The sequence below is a fragment of the Lytechinus pictus genome, chromosome 14 (assembly GCF_037042905.1).
Source record: "Lytechinus pictus isolate F3 Inbred chromosome 14, Lp3.0, whole genome shotgun sequence".
In the NCBI taxonomy this organism is placed as follows: Eukaryota; Metazoa; Echinodermata; class Echinoidea; order Temnopleuroida; family Toxopneustidae; genus Lytechinus; species Lytechinus pictus.
This window is the reverse complement of record NC_087258.1, coordinates 306866-323689: the sequence shown is the minus strand read 5'-3', so window position 1 is coordinate 323689 and position 16824 is coordinate 306866.

Sequence of the window (16824 nt, the reverse complement as noted above, 5' to 3'; positions counted from 1 at the left end):
AGCTTTCGCTTCAGTATTCAGAAATGTGTCCGTCTATCCAACAATAAGTGCCATAGAGTCGGGAAAGAGAAGAGGACAAAGGTCTTAGCAGACCTCTCGATTGAAAGTTTTAGCTTAGTTGGAGGCGGAACTAGAAAAAAAACCAAAATACAGCATCTATTCGGCCGGCCGGAAACGCGGTAGACCGAGATGGAGGACAAGATCTAGACCAGCTGATACGGGCTTCACGCGCTAACCCCCGCCGCACAGAGGGAAGACAGGCGCAGGCCGTTGGTTCCAACCCGCCAGTGACGTGGTAGGGAAAACATCCACGCCACGGCTTCTTCCACAAATAACAGGTAATGTCCTCAGGTTTATTATGCCCAATGTTGTCACCTCTTCTCATCCCTTATAAGCTATACAGCTATGCCAGTTTTCGGGCAAAAGTCTGAGTTCAGGCGCAGGCTCTGGCCATTTCTTTTCAGGCCGTAGTTATACTACCTTTTGTGTACAAAGGCTAAGTGATTTTCAGGCTCTCTGATCAATTCCCACTGCCCACTGGCACCCCTAGCTACACGAATGGAGGCAACCATTTGCATGATTTGTTTTCTCACACGTACGGCCACACAATAGATAATAAATAACCTATAAATTAACATAAAAATTCTTTTTACTTTACTTTAGTTCACTAACTTTGGGTTGATTTCATGAAATTCATCCCTTGGCCGTAACGTTAGAATTCCTCTTCAACGATAAAACCCTCAGCACCTGTTAATTTCCATGTGACATAGGGATTATGATAAAGAAAGCTGTATTTTAGAGCGTCACATGAAGTGACTGTTATTCAATATTTTCCACGGTTTTGAGTTGGTTTTATCGGTCTGGGCCTATTTTTTCGCATGTATTATGTGATCTATGGCCAAAGTGAATGGCCGAGGTTGAGGCAGAGCTAATTTTTTAGTTTTTAGGAACATATCTCAAATACAATCATGTAAAGGGCCTATCCAGACCTAATATTGGTATCAAATTCAAAGGGATAACACGCTCTATCAAATTTTCAGTTTAAGTCACTGCTACAAATGCTGAGCATCATTTAGCAAATACATAGGTCAAAGTCATACATTTTGTGCATAAAGGTACCATACCTTTAAAACCAGTTGGATATTCAATTGGAAGTCAGTATATTCAATGATGTTAATTTTATCTATGGGGCCAAGTGTCAGAGTTGATCTTATCCCCCCCCCCCCCCGCCATTGCAAAACACCAAAGGTGTGAGAAAATGATATTATTAACGATGATAGCATTATGATATCGACAATAAGACAAACTAAAATAAACAGATTAATGAAATAATTATATTGGCTTATATACCGCTTAAGACTTGGGTCTCCTATGAGGAGTCTAAGTAATATGTAGTAAGGTAGCAAAATCACCCTGGCTTTTGCAGAGCGATTGTTATGCGCTCTTTATATTAATGAATACATGTAGATTCTTACCAGGTGCTTTATTAGCCTCACCTGGGTTTGGTGCAGCTCAGCATTTCCTGCTGAGAAGGGACACGGAATGGTTTGAATTGTGCCACATCCGCAGATTGCAGGGTGGAAGTCATGACCACTAGACCAGGATACCCCCACCCAGGCGAACATGAGACAATGAAGCCTTTGAAGTTTTAGAAATAATGATGAATATATGATAGTTGGAAAAAAAAGGAAAAAAAAGAAGATTTCTACGGTTAGATTGACTAATAAATAAGAAGAAAAAAAAAGTTTAATAGGACACAAAAGCAATAGGGGCACTACTCCTGTCACTCTCTCCATTGGGGGCATGCGAGCACACCGGACACGTCCTCATGTGTATTTACTGGACTTCATGTACATGTCAGATCAAAAATTGCTCGCAAACACTATTTCATCATTAACAAAGTCAGGGAACGAATGGTGTAGTGCTATCAGCTAGTAGTCGCAGGGAGTTATTACTTTGATTAAGCTGGCAACAGTGAGTTTGGATGCTTATTACGGCTGAAAAGAATTGTGAAACGGGGGCGGGGGGATGATAAGGATTATAAAAAAAAGTAAAAATAAATAATGCAATACAAAAGGTATTGTCTCCTGCACCAAGAATTTGCCAATTGCAATTGTCGGGAATGATATAGAGGATATCTCGAATACGAGCTTTCATAAAGTGTTATGTAATGAAGTTGAGCAGTAGGTTTGAAAATTTTCTGTGTTCACAGCTCACACATAGTAAAGCTCCATAAATTCGATTGGTTGAATTTATTGGTCATTGTGCAGATTTCTATACATTATCACGCAATCACTAGAATATCTATGGCTCGAAGCATTGTTTGCGATAACGATAGCTGGCCACCCCTTTTATGCAAAGAGAGGTCTTTGCTCAGGATTTGATTGCACAAACATTGATCAAATTCATAGTCATTTCACAGTGCTGTATACACACATTTCCAGTTTTGTTCCACACACTGAATTGTTTTACGATTCATATTAAGTAATGTAATGTGCACCGGGATGTTTATCATCGCTGAGATTGTTATGGAACATACTGATGGCATAATATGTCACACAATGTGAATAGGCAATACAAAATATTATACCAAAAAAAAAAAAAAGAACAAACCAAAACTAAACAGGCAACAGGCAATCACAATACGCTCACATGTATAGGTGCTTGTAGATACAGATAATGTACATATGTACACAAATAGATACATAATTTTTGTGGTTTAGTAGGGTGGTGTAGAAATGAAATCAGAGATGGCATTTTGCTGGGCGAATTGTGATTATTATTTCTTTCTTTGGTTTTATTATGCCGAATTTTCACTATTTCCACATTTATATATTCATGTGCCCCTTAGGACCCCTGCACTTATTTGACTTTGCTAAGGGATTTGATATTAGCAATTCATATGTAATTATATGATTATAAGCAATTTATCCCTATAGGGGGCAACTAGGGTGCGAGTCGAAATTTGAACATGTTTTTACGCAAAATCTAATATGATGATATATTGGGCTAATATCCAGTGAATGCTAGCATAATTCACTATTTCCTTTTGTCTTTTTATCTCTCTTGTTGCGGTCGTGTAAACGTTTGGGGGTCTATGCCCCCACCCCACCCCAGCCATAGGCCTGTTACAAGACGACCGCACTTTGTTGCTGGGGATGGAGTTACTTGGAGACTACATGTAGATGAGAGGGCAGCTGGTCGCTGGTAGCTGGGCATGCCATAGGGTACTCAAGGACACAGGCATGTGGGTGTCAGACTTGAGGACATGCAGAGACCCACAACAAGCTGCATGGACTGTTCCCGCATATGAGAAAGAGGCCAGTACCAGTCATGGATGTTCTCTCAACCCTGATATTTCAGGGTTTATTATTGACATGTTCATTGAACACAGTGGTCAGGAAAACCTCTCTGCTGTACTCAAGATCATCATGAAATGGACCCCCCCCCCCAGGAGATCAGAGCATGACTCACATCCTGATACTATAGGGTGTCTGTCATTATGAAGAGAGCTACCCAGAAATCGAATTGAGGGGGTAGAATGGCTAAATAATAAGAATTACAACTAGAATGGTGTTGTAGATGGCAAATCATAGTTAAGCACTTATATAATTTGGGGGCTAGTCTGATCCTCTGAGAATTGGACCCATTAGCCATGGGTCGGGACGGTAATGGAGAATCATCCAATTTGAATTTGTATCTTTAGCCGAAATGTCACATTTTTTATTGATTGATGAAATTCGGAATTGGTGGTTTTGGGGAGTGTCCCATCAACAGTGCGGTCCAAATGTGGTCCAATTTAACAAATTTTCTTGAGTAAGCTTAGCTAAAAGACACCTCATTTACTTTGACTACAATTAGATAAACAGGATTTTGTCGGATGAAACGTCCGACATGGCCTTTCATGAGACATTCCTTGAGGTACCCGTTTCAATAAAATGGCTGTTCTATAACCCAACTTGCCATCCACAGAACCAAATATAAATCTCGCAAGAGATGGCATTTATTTGTTTGAATAAAGGTCAGATATCATAATTTGGATATATGTCTTAGCCCAAATGTCCACTAACCACTGGATATAACCAGTGAAATGAAAAAAAAAAATAAAAAAAAGAATCAGTAGTCGCAAGGCGCGGCTGTCCCTGTGGTGACATGCATAATTTAAAAAGGAAAACAAAAAAGTGGACTTCTACTAAGACAGGAGAACAAAATACACTATTTTTGGACATACCTTTTGAGAGGATACTGATTTTCTTGGAAGAATTTTGCTCCTAAAGGCTGCATGAAGACGATTGTGAATAGTGTGTTAAGCCTTTTCGAAGCTATTTTGTTCAGTCCCTCCAAATTTACTACATGTATTTAATCCTGAGATTATCGTGTCAGGTGGAATTTGTTTATGTTAACTTAGATGGAATGTTCTCTTACAAGCCGTTTACATTCATGCATAGGGCACTCCTGTAAATTTATGTTTGGATACGGGGAGCAGCTGGGAATAAGCAGCTCCATGCCAATACATTGGGCAGCTTTATTTGCAAACATGACAAACTGATGTATGCCTCAAATTCCTGTAACATACAAAGGGGCGCATATGTATTGTCAGACTTAATGAAGCATATTACATAATGTGGCTAATTTTGGTTGTTACACGTAAATGGTAAGGAGCATGAAAGGATAGCCTTATACAATATATAGAAGGTTTGTGTTCAGAAACAAATTGTTTGAAACCTGACAGATCACCAATATTAATATCAAAGTATATGCTCCAAAGATGTTGATTACCAAGATTTAAGGGAAATACCCGTGGGAACTACTATCCTGCGGGTGGGTCACGTGATCAACAGCCTGCAACCTGCGAAGCGCTTTATATAAGTTATTGTTAACAATATTACAATTACTAGGGTTACCTTTATTATTATTATTACTATTTCTACTACGACTACTACTACTACAACAACTATTACTATACTACCACTACTACTACTACTACTACTACTACTACTACTACTAATACTACTACTACTACTACATGTACTACTACTACTAGTACTACTACTACTACTACTGCTACTACTACTATTACTACTACTACTACCATACTACTACTACTACTACTACATTGTGAAGTTTTTGAATTCTTTAAATTATTTAATCATAATCATATCAATGATACATTTTTGCCTGAGGGTACAACGCGCTGCTAGTATTACCCTGGTTTTACCTACGCTGACCATATCGGCGTTCAAGAATTCGAAAATGTGTTCATCCCTGGTACCAGTTCACCTCATCTAGGAAAGTATATCTTATCAATGGCACCAATTGTTTCGACAAGCCCAACACATTTTATTAATGTGTGGGGGAAGAAAAGGATTTTACTTTTGGTGCAGACAGAATGCCAAATTAATGCTTGCTACTGCAATCCGTCCTCATGCATGTTGACCGTTAAAAAGAAAAAAAAATGGCACGTGGGATTGTAACTGGTTACAAAGCGCTGCCTTGCCTGAAAAAAATTCAAAATGCAACTATTACTGTTTGTCTTTAACGAACCATTTACTTTCTTATTGTCAATTGTCAGTATTATTTTGTTTCTTTCTTCACAGCCTCTCACGATGCGGTTTTACATCATTATAATTCTTTGGGTAAAAGGTACGAATACCGTTTTTCTACGTTACATATTTTTATTCACTTGAGGAATACATTGTAACTTTGTCATGCTTGACGGAATGTTTATCATGGTCCTATACCGCATATGAGGGCAAGATTGGCTTGGCCAGAATTTCTGGCCCACAATCTGATTTAGCATTATTTAGGTAGGACAAAAATTCCAAAATGCTTTTATATCTAAATGTGAAAGGGTAATTTTTGTTTTAATTATTATTATTTTTATTATATGTATATATATATATATATATATATATAATTGCCTACCTTTGTTCTCTTCATCGTTTGTCTTCACAAAATATCTAAATAAGAGTTGCCAAAGCTATTGCACATGTATAATTTCTCATACATATATACATATACATATATATGTACATATATATATATACACAACAAAAAAAGTAAGTCTCCCCTTAAACAAACATCAATAATTTTCGAACCAATGCGAGTTTTTAATATATTTTTACATGAGCGTGTAAGTAATTTTATAAGCTACCCTCTGAGTAAATGTTATGGACGTATTTTACGTCATGCTTTAGTGAGCACCGTCAAAAGGCAAACATTTCACTTTTAAAAAGTCACAAGCCAAATATAATGACTTTGATTCGATTTTATTGGAACTAATTCCACATCTTCATCATGATAAATAGTCAGGAGGCTTGTAAAAGGTAATTTCTAAAGTACGATACAACTTTTTGGCTAAATTTCACGGTTGAATAAACAAAAGTCCAAAATTGCTATAATTGGATTTTTTACACATTTCTATCAATAAAAATGATAGAATTGGTATTTTCAATGTCACAGACTCATTTTAAAGGGTAATAAAGTGAATTTTGGGGGCAAATTCGGTTTCAAATGTGACTGTAATTGTTGTTTTGATCATCCATCATCCATGAAATGATTAAACCATGTATTCAAAATGCCTAGATTCTAGGTCTAAATCTAAAAAAAAAAATGCGCACTCAAGTTTATTGAGATACGCAGCTTGTTCTATATATTTATAACATGCTTGAATTATCCAGTTTCAGATCATAAAAAAAACTTCTGCTCGCATTATTAACATTAATGTAGGAAGATACCTAGTTACCATCCATTTTACAATTTACAAAAATTAAAAAGGTGTCCTGTTCTTAGATCCAAAATCTATTTTTCGGCTCGCGCTGCCGTCAATTGTTTAGTTATGTAACTCGAGTCCTGAAGAAAATACCGGTGATTGGACCTATTGGTGATTGGACCCATGGCAACGATACCAAATGATTGTTAGCCGAAATGGGTTTAGACACAGTGATTGCGAACCAACTGAAGTTAGATCAAATGGAACATGGACGAAATGAGAGCAGACCAAGTTGTTATGAGACCATTATTAGCTCGAGTCCTGAAGAAAATACCGTTGCGTTTACAATTTGCTGCGACATTATGCGTTGCGACATGTGACGTTATGCGTTAGAAAAACTACATTATGCGTCGGACGCTCTAGGCATAATGTCGCAATCTGCGACATTATGCGTTGGTGCGACATTATCGGTTGTAACAGGGCCTATAATCGGGGAACCACCAACATTTTCACATTTTAACATGATCTAACAAGTTGTAGAGGATACTACCATAAACCCCTATGATGATACGTCGCAATACAGGCGCCGCGGATCGGTTTTCAAAGTGGGGGGGGGGGGGGGATGACCATGCAAAAAAATCACAATCGTATGGTCATTTTTACATTTTTGTACATGCTTTTGGAAAAAAAGTGGGGCCTGAAGCCCCCCCCCCCGCTTCCGCGGCCCCTGCAATAAAGTGCTCACTCAACCATGAACATACGATATCTAAATTGTGTGTGGACTGGCTAAATGATGGATAATAATACGGCATTAACACCATAAATTCACCTAAAAACAACTTTTGCCCAACTTTGTATTTGCACAATCTGAAAAAAAACGACTCTTGTGACTTTCAAAAATGGTAATATTTAATTCAATCTTGATTTACTCATGCATGACTCAACCAATCAATCCCATTTTCCTACAGGAGTTGCTTAATGAGTGTAGAAAACCACCTACGAAATATCATATCTCAAAATAATTCCGTTCAAAAGTTACATTAATTTGATTTAGAGGGGACTTACTTTTTTTGTTGTGTATATATATATATATATATATATATATATATATTATATATATATATACACACTTCACAATACCAATATCATGAATATAGTTATTGGTCTTGTCAAAACCTCTTTTTTCTACGCCGTGGGGATGCGGTCAGTATGGAACCGCATTTGTGATGGGCAGTGTGGTCAGCGTGGACCAGCGCAGTCTAGAGAGGTCTGGCATCGCCAGGGTTGTAGCCTTTTTACAAGTTTTTGTGACGTGAATATAATCTTTGTCATGTCTACATCCTGTGGGAGAGATGATCAGATGACAGGATCTTAGACCCGTGACCATGTCATCTGATCATCTCTTCTAAAAGACGTAGACGTGCGAGTTACGAGATCATGACATCTAATCATTTCTTGCACTAGATGTAGACATGACGAGATCCAAGATCTTGTCATCTCATCATCTTTTCAAGGACTGTAGACATGACGAGATTATTATCTGAACATCCCGGTGGCTCTTTTAAGCTTCCATAGTTCAGGTACATTTTTTAAGTATGCCTTTTCTTAAGGGTGACACAACCCCATGGTGGATTGTGGGTATATATATAATTCCTCCTTATACTTTTAACCTTTCCTTTTCTTACATCTTATTCCTATTATCTTATGACACTCTATTCATCAGCAATTGATGTCTCTGGACTAAATGACTGTTCAGATAGGATTCCATGTCGGTTCGTTGATCGCCCCCATAAGGGGAAAATAGGAAATGACTTCAACCCTAAACGTTACATCTACGTGACGAATTGTACAGTCGAAAACACGATAATTTTTACCTGTGATTATAGAGGTAAGGCGTATTTTACTCTCCGTGTGTGATTTAATTGTTGTAGTGAGGGCTTTGGGTTCATGTCACACACTTCGAAATTGGCAACTGGGAGAATAATTGAAAAATGAAATATAAACTATGTGAACGGTATTGTATAGGTACCCCAAAGAATGCGACATGTGTCCCTGTGAGTATTGCCTTACAACTGTACAAGGTACACTTACAGTTACCAAAACGTCCATGTATACTGTGTGTTAACCAATCGAATTAAAGGGAAATCCAGCCTTGGCCATACAATGTTGTGTTGGGAAGGACAAAAGTAAATAAAACAGAATGGTGGAAGTTTGAAAGAAATCGGACAAGCAATAATAAAGTTATAGCTGCTTTGAAATTGAGATCACGAATAGTATGTAGATTTCAAATTGGCAATTGGGTAAGTTAATTATGACAAGGGGCAAGGACAACTTTCCCTTAGGCCATGTACTTTATTATCAGGGATTTGTGGTTTTCTCCTAAGTACCCATTCCCCTGGGGCAGTAATATAAATATAACCCAGGTAGTATATTGTTTTATGTCCTCATGAAAAAAAATATAATTTGAAATAAAACTTTTGGAAAAATTACATTTTAGCCATAATATGTATTGGAGTACATGGAAGAGTAGTCCTTGCCTTACATCACTATGACATCCCATATGCGGCACATTTGAAGTCTCCATGGGTATGGTGATTACCAATATTTACAACTTTTAAAAATTCATAACTTTCTTGTTGTTGTTCAATATTGTTCAAACTTTCATCTATTAACTTGTCTGATTTTTCTTTTCCTTATAAAAACAAGTTTTTATTTGGGTTGGATTCCCCTTTAAGCCCTCTATCAAAATATCTTCTTGGCATTCTCCATCTTGCTATACGAATACAGATGATATGAAAGGTCAGTGTACGAGCAATCCGTGCTATGGGAATGCTGTTTGTATAGATACGTATGAGGAATATGCTTGTCAATGCCCCCGAGGGTACAGTGGAATAAATTGTGGTAAGTACACTTTTTCTGTCTTCATAAAGATTCAATTCAATTCAATTTATTTAACCAAAGCATTAAAAATACAATAAAATGATACACATACATGAAATACAATATTTACAATGGTACAATATATAAAATGATGCTTGGCAGGAAGCAACCAGAAAGGAAAAAAAACCTTATAACGGCCGTCCGTACAATATATCATGAAATGTTGTATAAGTACCTAAGACAATATAATGCAATAGAAATACAAAACAAAACAAATGGGGGGGGGGGGGACAACAGTTAAATGAAACAAATTAAAGAAAATTAACTGACAGCACATGATAATTGGCAAGAATGATTTCTCTGGATCTTTTCTTAAATACATTAAACGATTGTACCTCCTTAAGTGTAGATGGCAGATAATTCCAAATGACTGGTCGTTGATAAATGACAGATTTTTAAGAAAAAGATGTACGTATGAGAGGAGGATGAAAGTCAGAAGCACTTCTAGTACTATGTTTATGAATATCACAATTTAAATCAAAATAAGTAAGTAATGAGTCAGGGAGAATTTTTTTATGATATAGATACATAAAAATTCCAATCTGATACACATACAAATCATTGAATCGCATTATTTTGAGTGAAGAAAGTATAGGTGATGTATGGGCAAAAAATGTGGCATGGTCAATAATTCTAACTGTGCGTTTTTGTAATTTAATAATCCTATCTATGGAGGCAGCAGATGAGTTACCCCATACAATGATATTATAATATAAATATGGAAGTATAATTGAATGATATATCATCTTTAAAATGGTCTTAGGAAAGTTTTTAAGTTTATACATGACACCGATATTTTTAGATAGAGTATTACAAATAAGATTAGCGTGATCAGTCCATTTCAATTTATTATCAATCATTACACCAAGAAATTTTAAAGAAGACACCTGGTTGACTTGAGACTTACAAAGGTTTATAACGATATTGTTAGTATTACACTTTTTATTTGAAAAGACCATAAAACTAGTTTTCTTAATATTAATTGTTAACTTATTTTCATATAACCATTGAGAAATTCCATTGATTTCTTTATTGAATCTTGACTGAAGCGTCTGTAGGTCTTTATTTGAAAGAAAATACTGGTATCATCAGCAAAAAGAATACATTGTAAAGAATTAGAAACATTTGAAATATCATTAATATATAATAGAAATAAAAGCGGGCCCAATATGGAACCTTGCGGTACACCACATCTGATTTGTTGAAAACAAGACTGTTCATTGTTAATTGTTACCATTTGCTTCCGATTTGAAAGGTGGCTTTCAAAAAGTTTTAGTGTTATTCCCCTTATCCCATATAAAATCAGTTTATTTAAACAATATGCGATGATCTAAAGTATCAAAACCCTTTGATAAATCCAAAAATAACCCAATCATCATCTTTCCATTATCTATTGAATTTACAACCTTATGGATAAAATTAACCAGTGCAGAAGAAGTAGAATGACCTGCTCTCAAACCATATTGGTTATTGCTAATAATATTGCACATGGATATGAAATTATATAAACGATTATAAATGCACCTCTCAAGTATTTTGGAAAATATTGTTAAAACAGATATTGGACGATAATTAGTCATTAATACAGGTGTACCATTTTTGAAAACAGGGGTAACTCTCGCTAATTTCATTTGATCAGGAAAAATTCCCAGTTGAAAACACTGATTAAATATTGCACATAATGGGTTAACAATTAAATGTATTACACGCTTCACAAGTTTAACATTAATTCCATCAAAACCGGCACTTGTGTTAGATTTAAGTTTATCAACAATTTCTATAATTTCTTTACAAGTGATTTAAAATATGCAGTTTCACTATTCCTTTGTATATATATGTATAATGGTAGTCATCCCTACAATTATCAGATGAACGATTCAAGTCATATCCAATATTTACAAAGTATTCATTTATTTTTTCACAAATTTGTTTTTTATCAGATAGTATCTTATTTTTTTACATTATTTGTTTACAGAAGGATTTTTTCATATTTTTTCCCAAGGGCATGGTTGAGAACATCCCATTTTTTCTTTATATCACCATCAGAGTCATGTAAACTTTTTGCGTAATATTGTTTTTTGGCAAGAATGATTGCATTAGTAACTTTATTACGGTGTCTCTTATAAACATCTTTCCTATATTGTGTAAGATTTTTGATAAACATTTTAAACATACGACATTTTTTCTTAGACATCTTTCGTAAATCATTAGTAAACCATGGTTTAACACTCCTATTAGATTTACTATAACTACATTTAATTGGGAAACAAATATCATAAACATCAGAGAAATCCCTTAAAAAATATATTGTAGTTTTTATTAACATCATCATCACAATCATATGACCATTGTTTTGACTGCAAGAGATTAACGAATTCAAAAATACTATTTTCATTTATCAATCTTTTAACATATGTTATATCAGATTATGTACATAGGTCAGAATCAGAAATGCAATAAACCGGAAAATGATCTGTAATATCAGAAATAAGTGTTCCTGAACGTATAGAGCAAGTTTCGTTAGTTATAATGTTGTCTATTACAGAAAAAGAATGCGGAGTGACACGAGTTGGATATTTTATAAGAGGAATCATAGAGTGAAGCATGAGTAAATCAACAAAATCAGTTACAATGTGTACTTTACCAACATTCAGCAAATTAATGTTAAAGTCACCAATTATATATAAAACATTTTTTCTCTATTTACAATTTCAAACAAATTTATGAGAAATTAAAAAAAATTATCAGTTTGGTAACCAGGAGGCCTATAAATAACACCAAGCAATACAGAAGATTTATGATTACAAATTTCAATAAAAATACTTTCGCTGTACCCAAACCCAATGGCTTCAGTATAATGATGAAATTGAATCTGATCTCTCTTAACACAGGTCTCTCCTCACTGAACGCAGGAACAAGAAAATACGCAACGGTCAAACAGATTTAGACGACATACCAACAACAATGATGCATCCCCCAATTTGGTTGTTAATCTCTCATCCTCCCCTCTCTCCCAAGCAGAAACCTCTCTTCTCTCTAAAAGTCTCAAGTTTTGCCCCACGCCACCATAAGTTGAACAGATAGCTCTCAGCCAAGACCTCAGTACATTCTATTGCAGGATACGCCTCAAAGAGTTCTCTTTAGATGCACCCCCTTCTGATCCCGAGCCCTTCTACAAGAAAAGCACATGGATTCCACCCAATAATAGAGTTCCTTCCCTTGAAACTTACATCCAAGCTGTCTCATCCCAAGTTCGCTCCACAGATACCCTCGACACCAGAGCACATGACAACCTTCCTCGAGAAGAACGCCAGGCTCTCTCATCACTCAAAAACAGGTCCGACATCATCATCAAGCCTGCAGACAAAGGATCAGCCGTCGTTGTTATGGACCGCCAGCAGTACATCGATGAAGCCATGAAACATCTCAATAATCGATCTCACTATGCACTCCTCGATTCTGACCCTACTTGTAATTTCTCCCTACAGATCCAATTAACACTGAATGACATGAAAGAACACAAGCATCTCTCCGAGAAGGCCCACAAATTTCTCCCCCCCTACTAATGCTAAACCTGCCCGCTTCTATCTCCTCCCGAAGATCCACAAACCTGGCAACCCCGGTCGACCCATCCTCTCAGGAAATGGTTCCTAAACAGAGAACATCTCCTTTTTTGTTGATTACCACATTAAGCCCCTTGTCTCACGTGCACCCTCTTACATCCACGACACTCCAGACTTTCTCAGGAAACTTAATGACATCAAGGACCAGATACCCGAGACTGCGATCATCGGCACTTTCGATGTTTCTTCACTGTACACCAGCATTCCCCACGACGAAGGTATCCAAGCATCATGTGAAGCCTTGGCCGCCAGTGGCCATTCCAGTCCCCCCATATCCGATATCAAATCTCTGATGTCTCATGTACTCACAAAAAACAACTTCACATTCATGGGCAAGCACTACCTACAGATATTCGGTACAGCAATGGGCACCCGGATGGCTCCTTCATTCGCCTGTCTCTTCATGACCAAGCTGGAACAGCAGATGTTAGATTCAGCCCCCTGTCGCCCATGGATTTGGTGGCGTTACATAGACGACATTTTCTTCATCTGGACCAGGGATGAAGATAGCCTCCATACATTCATTGACCACATCAATTCCTTCCACAGGACCATCAAATTCACTTCTGATTTCTCCCAACAGGAAACCCACTTCCTTGATGTCACAGTCTAGAAAAAGTCTAACGGTATCACCACTACCCTATACTCTAAACCCACAGATACCCACCAGTACCTCCACTCATCCAGCTGCCACCCCCGTCACTGCAAAACCGGCATCGATTACAGTCAAGCCCTCAGACTTCGCCGTATCTGCTCCGAGGACCCTGATTTTTCCTTCCATGCCAGGAATTTGCAGAAACATCTCTGTGCCAGGAGCCACGGCAGTCCAACTGGCAATTAACAAAGTTCGTTCTCTCCCCAGATCTGAAGTTCTCAAACCAAAAAGTGACAAGGAGACTACCGACAGAACACCGCTTGTGACCACCTTCCATCCCAATCTACCCCCTCTCCGCAAAATCCTGTGTGATAAACACCACATTTTACACACTTCTGATCGTCTCCAACAGGCCGTTCCCGATACTCCCCTTCTAGCATTCCGACGCCCACCGAATCTCAGGGACCTCATTGTTCGTGCTGAAGTGCCCTCCCTCACTAACCATTCTTCTCCCATACAGCATGGCACCTTCAAATGCACCAGCAACAGGTGCATCATATGTGAAATACACTTTCACGAGGGCGACACTTTCACCAGCAACTCTACCAGCCTGTCTCACCAAATCAAGGGCAACATAACATGCACTACCACTAATGTTGTATATCTCATCACTTGCAGAGTTTGTAGGGTACAATACATAGGGGAAACCAAGACCACACTCAAGAGACGATTCTACGGGCACAGATCCACCGTCAACACAGCAAAGCTGGACACTCCAGTTGGCCGCCATTTTAACCTCCCCAACCACTCCATCACTGACATGATGCTACAGGGCATCGTATCTTAGGTACCCGTCCTGACTCAGTCCGTACTAGCAGAGAGAAGCTCTGGATGAGACGACTTCGCACCACCCAACCTCATGGCCTGAACATCCAAGAGGGGAACGACTGATTATTCTTTCCTATCCACTTTCAATTTATATATACATATCATTTTCCCCTCAGCTCTTTTGAATAGTTACATTATAGTTTCTTCCTCTACTTTCCTCCCATATCTCATACAAGCTCAGCTCCAATTTTTCCTTCCTTATTCAGGCGATATAATAATTATTATATATATATATTTTTTTCTCCACTCATCTCTTTTAGATTTACCACATTTGCTTATTTACATGTATACTATGGTTTCTTCATAATACACCCCCTCTCTTCTATATTTGCTTTTACCTTTTTTAGGCAATTTGCTTCCTCTTTTTCACATATACAGGTGTTTTTTTTTCCTACTGTATAGTCCTATGTTTTTTTCCCGTCACACCTAGCGGATTACAATATCAGTTACACCATATGTGTATTTATATTTTTTCATATACATTTCTTTTTTTGATATGTTTATATACATATCACTTATAGATACATATTTACACTTACCTTCTTCTCTTAGTTTGTTTAATGCTTTATCATATATACTTATATGTCTTTTGCACATTATCAGTTGTTCCCCATTCTTTTCCTTTTTTCCCCCACTCTTGTGCACCAGTTTATTATGCCTTTCTTTGTAACCTGTTTGACCCACCCCTCACTAATTCTCTAGTTATTCATCCCTCTATCAATGTTTTGTTCCAGATCCTGTTTGATGTTGCTTGCCTCATTATCTTAATCCCTCTTGGCCTTACTTACACTAACTTCCCTTCGTGTCTGCCTACTCCTTTTCTTCATCCCCTTCACTAACCTGATTGGTCTTTTCTACTCACTAATGCCCCTTTTGTCTCCTTGTTTCTAGTGTTGCTGTAGCTTGTTTGTGGTCTATATTATGGTTGTTCCACTTTATATGTTTGTCCTTTTGCCTCCGACGAAGATTCTGCTAGGCCCCTTTTTGACTTTCTAAAAATACTTTCGGTGAAATCATTATTTACATCAAGATCACATCGACGTTTAAAACTAATGTCGGATCGAATAAAAATACCAACATCTCCACCACGTCTAGTCTTCCTGCTATTATTAATGAATTCATAATTATCAAGATTATACATAGATAGTGTTGACTGATCATTAATCCATGTTTCTGATATACCAAATACAGACGGTTTGATTGAGAGAGAACTAATAAATAAAGACAAATTATCAAAGTTACGACATAAGCTTCTACAGTTTACATGAATGCAAGATAACTTGCTAGCAACTGTTTCAGAAGAGTAAGTATTTGACAAAAAATTATTGAATTCAGAAGGAGTGTAATAAGCTTCTGCATGTAGAGGACCGTGGTCACTTACAAAATCAGCTGGAGTTGCATATTCTTGCAGATTATCTACATCAATCTCATGTACCCAACTATCTGTTCATCAATATAGCACCAGCAATTGCAAAGCAGACATGATGTGAAATTGCTGAAACCAAACAGCTACTAGGAGCCGGGGTCTTGCCTAACTACATGTATAAGCATGGGTATAGACTGGACCAGGTTACTCCAATGTGAGGTCAATATTTCCAAAGTATAATTAAACTTTACTTATATTTTCATAAATTCGACCTTAGTAAAGTAAATATGTCCAAACTGCCCCATAAAACAACAATAAATCCCTCATGAGTGACTTCCACACCGAACGAACGATATCGGATGACGATGATTCTCCTACAATGGGATGAACTTTACTGCCAGTGCCAGAACGCCAACTACGATCAACTAGAACGAGTTAAAAGACAAGCAATCAATGCTGTGCTCAACGACCCGAAGGATGGAGTAAAACGCTGAAATATATGGGGGGGGGGGGACATGGTTTTATGGCGTGACTCTTGATTTAAGCGTATTCTCTTTTTTTATTTGTTTTCAGATAGGAAAGATCTGATTGTAATGGTAGATGATATAACTAGGGCCTTTGGAACTGCATCTATTCGGGAACTCGAATTTTCAAAGCTAGCTAGATTTTCCGGATTTTCAACAGACTCCATAATCCATAT